The sequence below is a fragment of the Chiloscyllium plagiosum genome, unplaced genomic scaffold, assembly GCF_037043375.1.
Source record: "Chiloscyllium plagiosum isolate Xiang-an unplaced genomic scaffold, Cpla_swu_hap1 HiC_scaffold_48, whole genome shotgun sequence".
Classification (NCBI taxonomy): domain Eukaryota; kingdom Metazoa; phylum Chordata; class Chondrichthyes; order Orectolobiformes; family Hemiscylliidae; genus Chiloscyllium; species Chiloscyllium plagiosum.
The window spans coordinates 13,820,622-13,837,769 of record NW_028270186.1 but is presented as its reverse complement, the minus strand read 5'-3'; positions in this window follow the sequence as shown (position 1 = coordinate 13,837,769).

The following is a 17,148-nucleotide window of genomic DNA, read 5'->3' as shown; positions in this document are numbered from 1 at the left end:
GCACAGCAGGTCAGGCAGCACCCGAGAAGCAGGAAAATCGACGTTTTGGGCAGGAGCCCTTCATCAGGAGGGCTGATGAAGGGCTCCTGCCCAAAATGTCAATTTTCCTGCTCCTCGGATGCTGCCTGACCTGCTGTGCTTTTCCAGCACCACTCTAATCTCAACGTATTCATTGGTGAATGATTGCCAATGATGATAAAGTGTACAGTTCATTACATATCAAGTGACACGTGTATCTGAGGGCATCACCATCACTCATATACGCATGACTTCAAAGTGCATTCAAAAGCCAAATTTCTACATGTTTGGCCTCAATTGCCATGGGACAATTAAATGTAACATGAGATTTGAACAAATGGGCAACCCAAAGATCATAAAGCAGCCATTCTTTATTCTATGTGAATTAGGCCATGACAAACATGAAGAGAATTTAACACAAAACAGCCAGACCCTTTGGTTTCCATCTGGTTAAAGAATTCCCTTTGTCTGATCCTTCTCCCCTCGAGATTCTTTTCTCCAAAATACATCCTTTCCGTCAGATTGATTTCTCCAGTTGGGCTGCCTGGCATCCTCCAAACCATCATCACTTCCTGATGGAGCTCCCAGCACAATTGCTCCAGTGGCCATGCACAATACGTTCCCTCACCATTATCACCTATGGCTGGAGGTTCCATTACACATGCTGTCCTGGAATTACACCCAGGTCCACTCCTTTTCCACTCTCAACACCTCTACATACCTTTATGCACCATCCCATGCAAATGCAGAAGGTGCTTGCCTGTTTCGCTCCTTCCTCCTCAAAGTCCAGGTGAAGTAGCAATTTATTCTGCACTTTGTTCAATTTAGTCTACTGAATCTGCGCTCACAAGGTGACCTCTACATTGGACACATAAAATACAGACTGGGTAACCGCTTTGTGGAATAATTCCACTCCATCCGTATAAAAGTGACCCTGAGCTTCCACTTGCCTGCCACATACCCTCCATCGCACCCAATGTGCTTTTCTTCCAGAGGGAACATTTCCCAAGGGAACATTTCACCGAGCGTCTCAGCTGGGCCTGTGGGGGCCAACCAGACCTCCCAGTTGCCGCCAAGTTTAATTCCCCTTCCTACTCCCTTTCTGACATGATCATCCTTGGCCTCCAAACAAAACCACAAATTGATGGAATTATACTTCATCTTCTGCCTAGGCAGCCTACAGCCCAGAGAACTCAATACTGAGTTCTCCAATTTCAAATAACCTCCCTTCCCATCCTGACTCGCTTCCCAGCCCCTCCCCCTCCCTTCCACTCATTCCTCCTATCAACTGGATTCATTCCTCCCATTAACCAATCAGATTGTGGGTGGCACGGTGGCACAGTGGTTAGCACTGCTGCCTCACAGCGCCAGAGACCCGGGTTCAATTCCCACCTCAGGCGACTGACTGTGTGGAGTTTGCACGTTCTCCCCGTGTCTGCATGGGTTTCCTCCAGGTGCTCCGGTTTCCTCCCACAATCCAAAAATGTGCAGGTTAGGTGAATTGGCCATGCTAAATTACCCGTAGTGTTAGGTGAAAGGGTAAATGTAGGAGAATGGGTCTGGGTGGGTTACGCTTCGGCGGGTCGGTGTGGACTTGTTGGGCCGAAGGGCCTGTTTCCACACTGTAAGTAATCTAATCTAATCTAATTGTAACCTCCACCTGTCTTGACCTATCCCCACTTCACTACCCTGCCACGCCACCCCCTTTATCTACAACTTCTCCTCCACCCATCCCTCTCAGTCCTGAAGAAGGGTTACACCCGAAACATCGACTTCTCTACCTTCTGATGCTGCCTGGCTTGCTGTGTTTTTCCAGCCTCCTGCCTGTTTACTTTGGATTTCAGCATCTGCAGTTTTCATGTCACTTCAATACACCACCATGTTCCCATGCCAATATTTCTGTCTCAGACCTGCTGCAGTACTCAAGCGCAGCACAATGGAAGCCGGAAGAACAAATACATAATTTTCTATTTAGATATGTAACAGATCTTAGGACTTAGGAGTTTAACAACCTCAAAGCATGAAAACCTTCTTCCATGTTTGTTCTCCCCTACACCTGCCCAGCTCCTGGCTTGTATGGATTGCTTCCAGCACAGCCAATCCATTTTAAGTTATTCATACTTCTTGTTCACTCCCATTCAATATTTTGGCTTATCATCGGCAATTCTTCATTTGCTTCTCTTTTCTCCCTCTCTGTTCACTATCTCCATTTATTCTCCGTCAGCATTAATACCAGTATTGGTACTTTTAGTCTGTCAAAGAGTCATTAGACTCAAAATATTAACTGTTTTTCTCTCCACAGGTGCTGCCAGATCTGCTTAGTTTCTCTATCATTTTCAGATTTTGTTTCAGATCTCCAACATCCTCAATTCTTTGTTGATGTGAAACCTGTTAAGTGGTATGCCATTCAACTTTTCTGCTTTCCTCATAACCTTAAAGCTCATTAGGCACTCTTCTCTAGATTCAAGGGACCATACATCTGCTGTTCATTTTCTCAACCATTTCTATCCATGCTGGCTTGATTGGAGAGGTTGGCCTTTATCCCATCCTTGGAAAATTTCATTTCAGTTAATTCACTCAGACACCACAGCAGGATATGGAAGTAAGAGTACAAAAACAAAGTTTCCAAGTTTCTGTTCCATTTCTACAATTGATGAAGCAACAGGAATCAATTTACTATTCAGTCTTCCAATCCCTGACAGGAACCAATTAAATGGTTACTTTAACAGATTTGTCACATCATTTCCCCATTTCTTCTGGTCAGGAAAGGTGAAAACAGGATGTTAATATGGCTGAGCTAAGGAGCTAAGAAAAGGCCCAATTCAAATGCAAATGAGTTCTCAAATCGATACACATTTTCACATTTCATTCATGCTGGTTTGCTTCAGATTCCACCTATTCGCTTCAGGTGTCCTGCCCCCTTCCTAGTTAGTGCCAGATAAAATCAGAATGTTCATAATCTTGAAGTTGCAATTGACACTAAGCCATACCTTCTCCACCTTCAAGACAGCCTTTTTCTCGTACAATGTCAGTCAGATCGTATGAGGAAAGACTGAGACACTTGGGGCTGTTTTCATTAGAGAAAAGAAGGTTTAGGGGTGACTTGATTGAGGTGTACAAGATGATTAGGGGGTTAGATAGGGTTGACAGTGTGAACCTTTTCCCGCGTATGGAGTGGGGTATTACAAGGGGGCATAGCTTTAAATTAAGGGGGGGGGGGGTAGATATAGGACTGAAGTTAGGGGTAGGTTCTTCACTCAGCGAGTCGTAAGTTCATGGAATGCCCTGCCAGTAGCAGTGGTGGACTCTCCCTCTTTATGGGCATTTAAGCGGGCATTGGATAGGTATATGGAGGATAGTCGGTTAGTATAGGTTAGGTGGGCTTGGATCGGCACAACATCGAGGGCCAAAGGGCCTGTACTGCGCTGTATTCTTCTATGTTCTATGTTCTATCTCCATGCTGCTTCAACTCATCTTCTGCCTCAACACTCATCACATGTTTTTATCACTTCAACTTTTTTATACTCTGTTGGCCTGTCTTCTGTGTTGCACTTTCAATAAACTAAAATTCAGACAAAACACTGCTGCCCATTCTCCAACTTGCAACAAATCGTATTCACCTGTCATCTCATTACTCGCTGTCCCTCCATTCCAACAACTCCTCGAACTGCTCTTTTCTAATCACTCCATGTTGTTGAGTGCTTGATTTCAGCATTTCGTCTGTGATGAGACATGGGCTGTACACAATTTTTCCAGATGCTTTCCTTCCACTTTAGTGGTCTTGAGCCAGAGCTTCCCTGGTGTTGATAGGAATTTGCACTTTTTCAAGGAGATCTCAAGATTGCCTTTGAAGCATTTCATCTGCCTTCCATGGTTCACTTACTATATTAAAATCCCAGCAAAGTGTTTGTTTCAGGAGAGTCGTGTCAGATATTGGTCAATATGGCCCACCCAGAGGAGCTGGTGAACACTTGAACGCTCGTGACGTTAGCTTGAGCACAGACACTGATGTTGGGGCACCTGTCCTTCCAATGATTTTGTAGGATCTTGTGGAAGCAATGCCCAGTGATGCTTCTCCATTGATTGAGGTGCCTGCTGAACATAGTCCGCATCTCTGAATCATATAGAAAGGTGTTATCACTGTTATTCTACAGACCTTCAGCCTGGTGCCAGGTTTGAGCTCCTGATCTTGAAACAATTTTTTCCTGAGTTGACTGAGGTTGTGCTGGCATACTAAAAGCAATGTTGAACTTATGGGAGACTCCGAAGGTATGGAAATGGTCCACATTGTCCAAGACCTCTTTGTGGATTTTATAAACTAAAGGGGACAAGAAATAAAGATTTGGTGTGGCAAGGTTAGCAGAGGACTTTTGAATTAGAAATGCTTCGGGTGGGATCTATGGTCTTGTACATGTTAGTGAAGGTGTTGATGGCTTAGGCTTCTGTCTGCAATTGCATGCAGGTGCAAGCATCATCTGCGTTCTGTACTTCAGTGACAGAGGATGAGACAACCCTGGATCTGGCATTAAGATGAGAAAGATTGAACAGTTCCTGTTTGTTCTGTTGATCAAGCTCTCCACTACTGTGGAGTTAAAGAGGATGAGGGTGGAGCATTGGAACAAGGACGATTGAGAAATGTATCAGTGTTATGACACAGATTTGCTTGACCCTGGTGAATTGAGGGTGTAGCGGATCTGTTGCTTCGGATCACAGCTTGCATAACACTTTGCAGGCGGAGGATGGTCTCTGGGGGCAGCTGAAGCAGAGGAGGAAGCTCTATAATCACTCATGATTATCAAAGGTCTTAATGAGGTCAAAGAAAGCTATAAATAAGCATTGGTGCTGTTTCCTGCATTGCTTTTGCAGTTGCAGCACGGTAAAGGTTGTGTCTATTGTGCCTCTGAGTACAGAATGCACCTTGGGAATCTGGAAGATGCCTTTCAGCCGCAGGGAGAAGACAATTGAAGATTCTTTAGCCAATCTGTAGTTGAGAGCAAGGAAATTTCTCTGCAGTTATAGAGTCGGGAACTTATTATTCTTGTTGATGATCACAATTACAGATGGTATTTCTTGGCATGCTCTCCTCCTTCCAAATAACGGAAATTATACCATGTAGTTTACCCATGGTATTACACCATATTTTTTGTACTTCGGCCTGGATTCTATTAGTTCTTGAGCCTTAGCTGTTGAATGACCTTTTCATACATCTTGCTCGGTTGGGGATCTGCTTAAATGGCGGCAGTTAATAGAGTGCAAGATCGATTTAAGCACACTCCAATTGAAGACAGAGCCTCTAGTAGAGAGAGAAATCTTAAAATTGTTCTTTCCTGCATGTAGACAGTGACTACTTCTCCTTGATAAGCACCTATAATCAGGGTCTTTGTGTGTCTCAGTGTAAATTTTCCTGCATCATTGTTGCAACTTTGCAGCAATACTGATGTTGAGGACACAGCGAATTGGACAACGGTCATCAACTCCCCTTATAGCACATGTGTTACATACAGGTGTTGGTTTTCGAGCAGCTGCTTGAAGCAAGTGTTACCATGAGGTTTATGTCACAGATGGAACAACTCGCTGGTTATAGTAAAACTATGTTCTGGATATTTTGTTAAGAGCACAATATTACTGCTGGTGGATTTCCCTACCTCCTTTCTGCCAATTATATTTCCCCAAAGCCTGTATCTTTCCCAACTATGAACTGATGTCACCATGCTGATCAGTTTGTCACCCATTCAAACTCTGACCAGAAACAATTCAAAGTTGGTGCAAACATTTTCTTTGAATGCATTTGTTGCAACCAGAGTTGGCATTTAGGTGCTGAGGACTGTAACAGTGGTCCTTGGCAAGGATGAGCTGAAGGGTCATCATGGGTTTGTTTGTCCCCCGAGGGATCTAACTTTAAGATAGCCAGGTGGTTTTTAATGGCAAAACCCACCAATTGGCCGCAGTGTTCAAAGTTTGTGTAAAGATTTGTAGCTCAGATGCATGTTGTAATGGTTGTGGGTATGCTCGCAGAGCTGGAAGTTGATTTGCAGACGTTTTGTCCCCCGTCTTGGTGACATCTTCACTGCTTTGGAACCTCCTGTGAAGCACTGCTGTACTGTGTCATCTGGAATTTATTTGGTTCCATTTCTGCTGCTTCCGGTTATCCATTGTTGTGTCCGGTATATTGAGTCTAGGTCAATATGCTTATTGATGAAGTCTGTGGCTGAGTGCCATGCTTCTAGAAATTCCCTGGCTTTCCTACATTTAGCTTGTCCTATGATTGCTGTGTTGTCCCAGTCGAACCTGTGATCCTTGTTCTCTACGTGTATGGCTAACAGGGACAGCTGGTCTCGGCATTTTGTGGCTAGTTGGTGTTCATGGATGCGGATTGCTAGTTGTCTGCTCGTTCGTCCTACATAGTGTTTCATGCAGTCTTTGCGTGGAATCTTGTAAATTACTTTAGTCTTGCACATGATGGGTATAGGGTCTTTTGGCCTGTTGAGTCGTTGTCTGAACGTGGTTGTCGGTTTATGGGTTATCATGATTTTGAGTGATTGGAGAAGTCCAGCTGTCAATTCAGAGACCTTTTTTAATGTAAGGTAGTGTGGCTAGTGTGTTAGGTCAGGACATGTCGTCATCATGTTGTTTGTCTGTTAGGCATGTGTGGATGAAGTTGTGGGGATATCTGTTCTTGGCGAATACGCTGTCGGGGTATTCTTCTTTCCTTCGTAGGTCAGGAGTGTTACAGTGTTGTAACCTTTTGAACAGGGTCCTAATGCAGCTTCTCTAGGGACCAGCTGTCCCTAGTAGCCACACACACAGATGTCAAGGACCACAAATTCAACTGGGACAACACAACGATCCCATGACAAGCTTAACATAGGACAGCCAGAGAAGTTTTAGAAGAATGACACTTAGCCATCAACAAGCACATTGACCGAGACCCAATATACTGGCCACAACAATGAAAAAGCAGAACTGGCAATCGGAAGCAGCGGGAAATGGAATTAAGTAAATTCCAGATGACACGGTTGAACAGTGCTTCACAGGAGGCTCCAAAGCATTGAAGATGTCACCGAGACAGGGGATGAAACTCTGCAAATCAACATCCCAGCTCAGCAAACATACCCACAACCACGACAGGTGGCAGTGTTCTTCTAATTAACCTTTCTAAAAGGTGTAACCACACCTTGTTCCTTCCCCTAACTATCAGATCTCATTAGGGTGGCAATGCCAAAGTCAAATTCAAAAGATCTGAGCTCCTGGGCAACAGTAACAGTATGGCTGTTTAGGTCTGTTGCTGTTGAGTTTATCCAAGAGGGTTCTAATGCTCCAGGCTCTGAATTTGATTTTGAGGGGTGGAAGAAGCCCATGTGCAATTTATTTTTAAATGACCATGCACACCAGCTACCACATTGGCTTAGTGGAGCAAGACCTTGCCACAGTGACAAGGGTTGTCCAAGATTACTCAAAATCAGGGTCTGTAGTGTGAACCAAGGGACACACATCACACATACTCCTGCTGTCCGCAGAGATTTCTTGATGTTGATGAGATCTCCGTAAATGTACACTACCTTGTATTGTTATGGTGTTGTTCAGGAAGAAGTGAGTTGATTTGGAGCAGAATGCATGATGAATTTAGTGAATGAATTCACAGGCATGTTGTCTAGGCCACAGCTCATGAAATGGAGGCAACTTAACACGATACTTTTCAGCAGTTGAGAAGCAATTGGACTTTCTTTCATTTCTCAAAATCCCTGATCTTAATCTCTCTCCTATTTCTGTTTTCTCTGCAAGCTGATGAAACAGTGATTAGTTTTTGTCTGACTTCGCTGTTCAAGCAGGAGGCAGTGCCATCATTCAGTGGGTCAGCCCTCAGGAGGTCTGTTGCTGCTCCACACCATCTTGCATTTATTTTGCATGTCACACAGCAAACTTTCCTGCAGTTTTGTGCCAATTTATTCCAATGACACAAAACACATTTCAACTCATCCATCACTGAATGTAAACACTAAGCAAAATATTCTTTGTCATATCAAAACCAAGTCTTCCTCAAGTTTCCTGTCACTCACTTTTTGTGCAATCAAACTGGAGAGGTGTTGGCAGAATGGTAATGTGACTGGAGCAAATACACTCTATTTTGTTTAAATAGCACACAATCTGTAGGTAGTCAATCCATGTGATATTTTATAAATTCCTCATTTGGAAATAGACCCAATCTGACTCAAGATTGGAATACAGACAGACTTTAACCTCCCACCTGTAATGCATTGTCTGAGCTGAGATGACACTTTTTTTAGTAAAACCTTAAATTATCTCAGGAATGCGACTTAAATCTCTTGGATTTACATATTAATGAATCAAAACATGCAACCCATTCTAAATGATTAAAGACTTAACAGCAATCTAGGTTTGTGCAATACATCGCATCAGTTATATCACATTTTGATCTTTTACAAAAAAGTCTGTGTCCGGTTAGCCTGCTCCACTAGCTCGAAGGAGCAGCGCACCAAAAGCTTGTACTTCCAAATAAACCTGTTGGACGAAAACCTGGTGTGGTGTGATTTTTAACTGCATTGCCTTTAACCAACTGCATATGTAAATTAATCAATGGGATAACACTGGTGACTTGTTGATGGTGGCTGGTAGATGAAAAAAAGAGGACTGTGATGGAAAAAAATGTACAGCTGTGTGTAAGAGCAATTCTGGATGAAAAAAAAAGTCTGTTTTATTTTTGGAAGTGCTGTTTTAACCAACTGCAAAGAAAGTGGATTGAATCATTTGGAAGAAAAGCCACCTTCACAGAACAAAAGTATCACAAACCAAGGCCCACTACTTCTTCAAAGACCGCAATTTCCCCTCAGACGTAGTTGACGATGCTCTCTACCGCATCTCCTCCACTTCCCGCTCCTCCGCCCTTGAACCCCGTCCCTCCAATCGCCACCAGGACAGAAACCCACTGGTCCTCACCTACCACCCCATCAACTTCCACATACATCGTATCATCCTTCGTCATTTCCGCCACCTCCAAACAGACCCCACCACCAAGGATATATTTCCTTCCCCTCCCCTATCAGCGTTCCGGAAAGACCACTCCCTCCGCAACTCCCTCGTCAGGTCCGCACCCCCCACCAACCCAACTTCCACTCTCGGCACCTTCCCCTGCAACCACAAGAAATGCAAAACCTGCACCCACATGTCCCCCCTCCCCAAGGGATCCTTCCATATCCGTCACAAATTCACCTGCACCTCCACACACATCATTTACTGCATCCGCTGCACCCAATGTGGCCTCCTCTACAATGGGGAAATAGGCCGCCTACTTGCGGAACATTTCAGAGAACACCTCTGGGGCACCCGCACCAACCAACCCAACCGCCCCGTGGCTGAACACTTTAACTCCCCCTCCCACTCTGCCAAGGACATGCAGATCCTTGGCCTCCTCCATCGCCAGACCATGGCAACACGACACCTGGAGGAAGAGCGCCTCATCTTCCGCCTAGGAACCCTCCAACCACAACGGATGAATGCAGATTTCTCCAGCTTCCTCATTTCCCCTCCCCCCACCTTATCTCTGTCCCAACCCTCGGAGTCAGCACCGCCTTCTTGACCTAATCTTCTTCCCGATCCCTCCGCCCCCACCCCCTCTCCGGCCTATCACCCTCACCTTAACCTCCTTCCACCTATCACATTCCCAATGCCCCTCCCTCCTCCCTACCTTTTATCTTAGCCTGCTTGGCACACCCTCCTCATTCCTGAAGAAGGGCTTATGCCCGAAACGTCGATTCTCCTGCTCCTTGGATGCTACCTGACCTACTGCACTTTTCCAGCAACACATTTTTCAGCCCACTACTTTTGAAACCAACTTTCCAAAGAATAATAGTAATTTCAAATCTCCACAATACAATCTGTTAAGATGCACTGTAACATCACACCCAGGCTCCTTTGACAACACCTTCCAATCCAGCAACCAACCTCGACCACTTCGAAGGACAACGCTAACAAAAAAAACAGCACAACCACCATGACCTGCAGGTTTCCCGTCAAGTCACACAACATCCTGACTTGAACATTATAGCGATTCCTGCACTGTCAAAATTAGAGAACTGCCAAACATCCACTACAGTGGGAAAAGGCAGCACATGTCAACCCTTGCAATTAGGAATGGGCAATAAATACAGGTTTAGCTAGTACCACCCCATGCTGAGAACCAATGAGCATTGCTTTTTTTCTGATTTACTTCGATTATTCGAAGGACAATGACGGGCACTATTTCGTTCAATTAATCGAGTTCCGGATGAGTCATAGAGATGTACGGGACCTTGCAATCTTGCCGGATAATCTGACATTAGGATAATTGAATACCAGGTAATTGAGGTTCCTTTGCATTACCATATTTGGCTAGAATGGCAAGAGTGTAAGGTGTATCATAAAAACGATTTCATCATGAAGCATGACACCGCATGAAGGAGCTGCAAGTCGTTATTGGTATATTGCCTATTCTCAAAATAAGTGAAGTGCGTAAGACAATTTTGTTGCATTTCCTGCACTTTCTTCCTCCCACAGTTCAACTGTCCTTCAAGAGGGAGTCACAGTGGATTTGCCTCTTCTATTCCAGCTTCAGCAACTCTCCTTTGCAGGTCACGCCTGGAATTCTTCTTCTTCTTCTATCCCAAATCATTTGGTTGGTATGAAATGTTTCTCACACCGATTGCACCTCCGGAACCTGCACCCGGACTGTCCTGCACTTATTTCTGACTCAGAAGTGGCGATTCAAAAGGAATGCATGGGGTGGTGGAGGGATGAGTGGTTAAGAACAAATAAAAAGTTCACGCATTACACAAACGTGGAAAAAGTGGAATTAAATTGGGAAAATTACACTTGACTGGCAGCTCCTCCTGCTGCATGGGCGAATGAGTCATTCTGTACACAAGACCGTCCCAACAACCGACACAAGAACGAACAATTTATCGGATTCGGATTTTGGTTTTATTTAACGGAGAAATGCTGGTCAGGACATTTAGGAGAACGCCGCGATCTTAAAATGTCCAATCATGCCCACAGCGCCGAAACTGAAGAGAGGAGACACCGAATAACTTGAGCACAGTTTGTCCGGAGGTGAGTGACAGCCACTTACCTGCCGCCTTCCTCACTCCAAAAGCGCCAACCAGCAATGAAATTACGTTCAACATTTGTCGAAACCCGCTAATGGAGGCGGGTTGCTGAAGTGTGGTCTGTGCTATTAAGTATTTCAGTTCAAAATTCGACATGCTGAAACCTATGCCAGGCGTGGCCACCAGTAACTGGTCATCCATCATTTCAAGGGCCGAAGCAAAAAGAGAGTCGCACGTGCTTGCGAACAGCTTAGCCACGGTCGTACGTCAAACAACTATTTCGCCGCGTTCTTCCAAAGTAAACAAAACAAAATACCTAAATTGCCCTACCTTATTTTTTTCCCCTCGACGGGAGGTGGATTTGGGTTTGTTGCGCCCCAAAAGGTCTCACCGTTTTGACCGTTGGACGGCCGGATCCGAGAAGTGGCACGCGAGCGTTTTGAAAAGCCAACCGCCCACGCACGCGACCACCCCGACGCCCACCCATGCCCCCTTTGCAAAGAGCAGAGGCTCGCGCAGTTGCAGTTGCCCGCGCCCAGCTCAGCCCTCCCCGCCAACGCACTCTCTCCCCCTCGAATGCATTTCAACTTTGTTCCGTAGTGCAATATGCACCGCTCGTAGCTTGTAAATGCCGCAAAAAAAAGAGAGGCTTAACTCCCTCGGTCAAATTCAATGCAAAGCCGTTTAGGCCCCTGTTTAAGTCACAGCTCGGGACTGTGATGGCATATGCCCCGCTGAGCTTAAATTGTGGGCTGAAGTGGAAGCTGTCCACAAAAATACTCCCTGCCACACCAGCGCTCAATCACAGTGCTTTCGCACCATCCATTTGCACTTCAGCAGTTTGCCAACCCCTGACCAGGTCAGCCGATTCATTGGAGCATGATCGCTTCCAAATCCTCCTAAAGCTACGCATCAGCCTAACTTGGAACTAGATTAGCTTTCATTCAGCGTAGTTGTATCAAGAAACTGGAATACTTACCCTACCCAAAACGATTGTGTACCATAGAGTACATTCCATGACCGAACGAACATATCACTTAAGTCTTTTACAGAAACGGTAATAAGATGTCAACCGTCCCCTGCATTTGTAAATATTGATCGCAACCATGACTTTGGGTTTCAAAATAGACAAATGAGTGATGGCAAAGAATCATATTCCTTCCACAAGCCCGAATCCAACGTGTTGTCAGAAAGTAGACAAGGTGGGGAGTGCTGCGATGTGCAATGAAGGATGCTTCTACTGTTGTGATCAAAATAGGTACAGTAAGCATGCAAGGTTCACTTTACAAGAGAGGGAAGGACAGGGAGAGATCTTCAAGCGATTGGAATTGAGAAAGTTTACGCTCTCAAATACGGGAAGCGTAGAAAGGATGGATCGTCAGCCTCGTCAACAGGAAAGAAGCTATCCGTTGTCAAAGTCAGGAGGAATCACAAGAGATTAAGATGGAGTTTACTTGACCTAGCCTGGGATCTCATGAAAACATGGGAGCAAAAATACAGAGAAATATGGTACCATTTTCATCTGTGTAGACATACAGTTTTGATTTGCAATTTTTCCATTAGTGTAATGACTCAGGTGTGGAGATCAAAAAGGGAAAAGGCACAAAAACATTGCATTTGCCATAACCTATATAAAATAGACCTACAAGGCAACTTTTTCATGCAGAGGATGGTACGGGTATGGAATGAGCTGCCAGAGGAAGTGGTAGAGGCTCGTACAGTTGCAACATTTAGAAAAGTCTGGATTGGTACATGAATAGGAAGGGTATGGAAGAATATGGGCCAGGTGCTGGCAGGTGGGACTAAATTGGGTTGGGATATCTGGTTGGCCTGGACGAGTTGGATCGAAGGGTCTATTTCCATGCTGTACATCTATTACTCTAACCAAAAAAATACACTAGCCTCAACGTCAAACATGTCAGGTATAGAGGAGAAAGTGAGGTCTGCAGATGCTGGAGATCAGAGCTGAAAATGTGTTGCTGGAAAAGCGCAGGAGGTCAGGCAGCATCCAGGGAACAGGAGAAGCGGAGGGAGGTGCAAGACTTGCACCCACACCTCCCTCCAAGGCCCCAAAGGAAACTTCCATATCCGCCACAGATTCATCTGCACCTCCACACATCATCTATTGTATCCTCTGCACCCGATGTGGCCTCCTCTATGTTGGGGAGACAGGCCACCTACTTGTGGAGCATTTCAGAGAACACCTCTGGGACACCCGGACCAACCAACCAACCCAACCACCCTGTGGCTCAACACTTCAACTCCCCCTCCCACTCCACCAAGGATATGCAGGTCTTTGGACTCCTCCATCGCCAGACCACAAACCGACGGTTGGAGGAAGAGCGCCTCATCTTCCGCCTTGGAACCCTCCAACCACAAGGGATGAACTCAGATTTCACCAGTTTCCTCATTTCCCCTCCCCCCACCTTGTCTCAGTCAAATCCATTGAACTCAGCACCGCCTTCCTAACCTGCAATCTTCTTCCTGACCTCTCCGCCCCCACCCCAGTCTGACCTATCACCCTCACCTTGACCTCTTGCCACCTATCGCATTTCCGATGCCCCTCCCCCAAGTCCCTCCTCCCTACCTTTTTATCTTAGCCTGCTGGACACACTTTCCTCATTCCTGAAGAAGGGCTTATGCCCGAAACGTCGATTCTCCTGTTCCCTGGATGCTGCCTGACCTGCTGCGCTTTTCCAGCAACACATTTTCAGCTCATGTCAGGTATAGACTCGTGCAAGAATAGAGATTTGAATTGCACAGTTGAAAACTTTCCAATATTTTTGGAACTAGGGTATGAAGATAGGCCTAATTGCTGGGGTTGTCAGCTCATGTTTGGTGGAAAGAAACTTCTTGAAATAATGATTCGGGATTGAATTAGCAGTCACAAAACAATGTGGAACGATGCAAAGAAATTAGCATCAATATATTTCCCCCCCCAACATTTTATCTCAGCCCGCTTGGCACACCAGCCTCATTCCTGAAGAAGGGCTTATGCCCGAAACGTCGATTTCTCCTGCTCCTCGGATGCTGCCTAGCCTCTTAGGCTAAAGGTTACTGAACCCAACAACTAAAATGCCACTTACAAAACCAGAGAACTCTGTGGGAATCTAGAGAAGTGATTGCTGGGCCTCTTGCTGAGATATTTGAATCATCGATAGTCACAGGTGAGGTGCCGGAAGACTGGAGGTTGGCAAACGTGGTGCCACTGTTTAAGAAGGGCGGTAAAGACAAGCCGGGGAACTATAGACCGGTGAGCCTGACCTCGGTGGTGGGCAAGTTGTTGGAGGGAATCCTGAGGGACAGGATGTACATGTATTTGGAAAGGCAAGGACTGATTAGGGATAGTCAACATGGCTTTGTGCGTGGAAAATCATGTCTCACAAACTTGATTGAGTTTTTTTGAAGAAGTAACAAAGAGGATTGATGAGGGCACAGTGGTGCGCGTGATCTATATGGACTTCAGTAAAGTGTTCGACAAGGTTCCCCATGGGAGACTGGTGAGCAAGGTTAGATCTCATGGATTACAGGGAAAACTAGCCATTTGGATACAGAACTGGCTCAAAGGTAGAAGACACAGGGTGGTGATGGAGGGTTGTTTTTCAGAGTGGAGGCCTGTGACCAGCGGAGTGCCACAAGGATCGATGCTGGATACACTACTTTTTGTCATTTATATAAATGATTTGGATGTGAGCATAAGAGGTATAATTAGTAAGTTTGCAGATGACACCAAAATTGGAGGTGTACTGGACAGCGAAGAAGGTGATCTCAGATCACAACGGGATCTTGATCAGATGGGTCAATGGGCTGAGAAGTGGAAGATAGACTTTAATTTAGATAAATGCGAGGTGCTGCATTTTGGGAAAACAAATCTTAGCAGGACTTATACACTTAATGGTAAAGTCCTTGGGAGTGTTGCTGAACAAAGAGATCTTGGAGTGCAGGTTCATAGCTCCTTGAAAGTGGAGTCGCAGGTAGATAGGATAGTGAAGATGGCGTTTGGTATGCTTTCCTTTGGTCAGAGTATTGAGTACATGAGTTGGGAGGTCATGTTGTGGCTGTACAGGACATTAGTTTGGCCACTTTTGGAATATTGCGTGCAATTGTGGTCTCCTTCCTATTGGAAAAACGTTGTGAAATTTGAAAGAGTTCAGAAGAGACTTACAAGGATTTGAGCTCTCGGGAGAGGTTAATAGGCTGTGGCTATTTTCCCTGGAGCTTCAGAAGTTGATGGGTGACCTTTATAGAGGTTTATAAAATCATGAAGGGCATGAATCGGACAAACATCCTGGGGTGGGGGAGTCCAAAACTAGAGGGCATAGGTTTAGGGTGAGACGGAAAAGATATAAAAGAGACCTAAGGGACAACCTTTTCCACCCAGAGGATGGTATGTGTATGGAATGAGCTGCCAGAGAAAGTGTGGAGGCTTGTATGATTGCAACATTTAAAAGGCATCTGGATGGGATATGAAAAGGAATGGTTTGGAGTGATATGGGCCGGGTGTTTGCAGATGGGACCAGATCGTGTTGGGATATCTGGTCGGCTTGGACGAGTTGGACCAAAGGGTCTTTTACCGTGCTGTACACCTCTATGACTCTAAATGCTGTACAAGTTCATGTGCCATGTTTTGAAAACCACTCTTAAGTTCAACATAATTCTGACTACTCTCCAAGTGAAAATATGAACTTCAACTAAACCTCACGTACAAAGGCAAAATAATCCAGAGTGCACCTTATTCAGCTCAGTTTAAACCATCCAAATTATGTATCAACAATGTAAATTCAAGAACATTACTCGTGTGTGAATTACAAACATACACTAGTTTTCTGTAACCATCATCACTATTGCCATGAGGCTCTGCAGACAAACATGCCCAAACTATTGATATTTCTAAAACTGGATTGAAACAATGTTTAGCTTCATATCTGTGTAACATCACCTTTTTCTACAAGGAGAATCAAAACACGACACCTCATCAACTGGATTGAGATTGCTGTATTCTACTTCAGTCATTTATCTTAGTGTAGAGGATTTGAAAGGTTAAGCAATTCTAGCTCTTCCCTCTTGCATAAAGAATAGAATTCTACCGTTCCAAGAACAGCACTACACAAGCTGACAATACAATAATCAACCATAAATACCTTTTCTGACATGTATCAAAACAAAAACTGCATCCGGCCACCATTCAACAAAAGCCACCTGGTATCAGAACAGTTAACTCAAGCTTATGCTTTACAAATAAGTTTTCCTTTCAAATCATGGGCACTCCGAAAACTTCTAGAATGTACGTGTTAAAAAGCATTGAATGCTGATTCACTTCAGTGGAAGAACTCTCAACAGTATGCAGTTTTTGAATTTACCACTTTATAGCTTACATTGCTGCAGCATTAAGCATTGTTTGAAACATTTTAAGTGTAACTCCAGTCAAAAAAAAATGTTCATTACGTCCTTCCCTAATTATCCAGTCCCTGCCAGACATGGACTCACCTTAGGAATGGGCAGCACGGTGTCTCACAGCGCCAGGGATTCCAGCCTCGTGCGCCTGTCTGTGTGGAGTTTGCCCATTTTCCCTGTGTCTGCGTGGGTCTCCTCAGGGTGCTCCGGTCTCCTCCCACAATCCAAAGATGTGCAGGTTTGGTTAATTGGCCATATTAAATTGCCCATAGTGTTCAGGGGCATGTACATTAGATGCATTAGTAAGGGGTAAATGTAGAGTAGTTGGATTGGGGAAATGGGTGGGTTACTCTTCGGAGGGTTGGTGAGGACTTGTTGAGCCGAAGCTACAGTTTCCACACTGTAGGGAATCTATATTCTATATAAATTACACTGTACCAAAATTCAGAAGTGGTAGTTATTCAATCCTAGATTTCTGTTAGAAAGAAAAGTCAAGATTTACAATACAGCTTTTAAAGTCATAAAAATGTATTCCACCCTGACTTGCAAGTCAGGATTCACATTATAGAAAAGTGTTCTTCATCCGTATAACTTTAGTTCATCGATCAGAAAGACAATTATGCTGGATTAATATTCA